This window comes from Echinops telfairi, unplaced genomic scaffold (assembly GCF_000313985.2).
Source record: "Echinops telfairi isolate 266 unplaced genomic scaffold, ASM31398v2 ScPeMD7_4;HRSCAF=17, whole genome shotgun sequence".
NCBI classification, from domain to species: domain Eukaryota; kingdom Metazoa; phylum Chordata; class Mammalia; order Afrosoricida; family Tenrecidae; genus Echinops; species Echinops telfairi.
In genome coordinates, this window is record NW_022103900.1 from 4,622,691 (window position 1) to 4,624,366 (window position 1,676).

The 1,676-nt window shown below is 42.8% G+C and overlaps 1 protein-coding gene across 1 annotated transcript in view; it reads right to left on the bottom strand.

Moving 5' to 3' along the window:
* UBR3 (ubiquitin protein ligase E3 component n-recognin 3) overlaps positions 1-1,676 on the bottom strand; it is a 195,428-nt gene that overhangs the window by 185,938 nt on the left and 7,814 nt on the right. The window lies entirely within an intron of this gene.

The following is a 1,676-nucleotide window of genomic DNA, read 5'->3' on the forward strand; positions in this document are numbered from 1 at the left end:
GCGGCCGCCGAGGCCGCCATGATGAGAGCTCAGAATTTGGAGAGTCCAGGGCTGGCGGCTCCTCCCGGGAGGGTGGGAGAATTGACTGCTGCGACGGCTGGGCCCGCCCAACTCTCGCGATACCCCGGAGCTGCCGCGCGCACCTCGGCCCTCGGCCCTCGGCCCCGCCTCTGGACACGCCCCTTCAGGCTGCGGGGCTTTCTCCCCGCCCCTTTCCCTGGACTCTGCTCCTCCTCTTCCCTCTTCGCCGCTTGCCTCTCAATTGTCAGGTTCTCAAATAGATACAGTTGATCTTTCGATTGTTATAAGAGCTGTACGAGCCCCCAATAAAATGATCATTAAAAAAGGTAAGAACTAAGGCATACACCCAACAGAAAATTTTTAATATGTACATTTTTTCCTTTATTTGTCTGGACTATAGGAATTATATACAGCATCTTTCAGACTTATTTTAGGCACCTGAATATCATTTCAAGATGCAGATGTCCCACTGTTATTACCTAGTTCAAAGCTCAAATTACTACTGAATTACTATTATTATTGAAGAAGCCTAATTTTTTCTCCTGAATCAATTCACACTATTATCGGGTTAATCTTCAACAATACACTACATGCTTTAGAAGACCCTCCTTTTTTTTTTTAAATCATTTTATTGGGGACTCATACATCTTATCGCAATACATACATACCTACATTGTGTTAAGCACATTTGTACATTTGTTGCCATCATCATTTTCAAAACATTTTATTTCTACTTGAGCCCTAGGTATCAGCTCCTCATTTTTTTCCCTCCCTCCCTCATGAACCCTTGATAATTTATTTATTTTTTTCATGTCTTACAGTGACCAATGTCTCCCTTCACCCACTTTTTCTCTTGTCCCTGGGAGGGGGTGGTGTTATATGGCGGAAAAGGGTTATATGTAGATCATTGTGATTGGTTCCCTCTTTCTCCCCCCACCTTCCCCTTACACTTCTGTTATCACTACTCTCATTATTGGTCCTAAGGGGTTTATCTGTCCTGGATTCCCTGTGTTTCCAGCTCTTATCTGTACCCATGTATATGCTCTCGTCTAGCCACATTTGTAAGGTAGAATTGGGATCATGACAGTGGCTGGGAGGAAGCATTAAAGAAAATGAGGACCTAATGCGGGGGCTTAAGTGGAGAGGAAATGTTTTGAGAATGACGAGGGCAATGAATGTACAAATGCACTTTACACAATCAATGTGTGTATGGATTGTGATAAGAGTTGTATGAGCCCTGATAAAATGATATAAAAAAAGAACTAGAGAAAAGTTGTATGTTTCATCTTAGAGGACCCTTTTACTGACATTTTCTGAGTCAAAATCTTTAATGGAAACAAAAGCCAAACTCTATAAACCTTTGCTCACAATACACCACTGTCACAGGTCCCCAGCTTCCCTCCCCAGACGATCTCCTGATGATACTCAAAGTTTGCTCTATGACAGCCCATGAGATGGTTCACCAGTTTCTAAAGATGCTGTAGCATTTCTGAGATCCAGGTATTTATTTTATCTAGCGCTCATCCTAGAGCAGTGGTTTTCAACCTTCCTAATGCCACGACCCTTTCATACAGTTCCTCATGTTGAGGTGACCCCCCAACCATAAAATTATTTTCGTTGCTACTTCATAACTAATTTTGCTACTATTATGAATC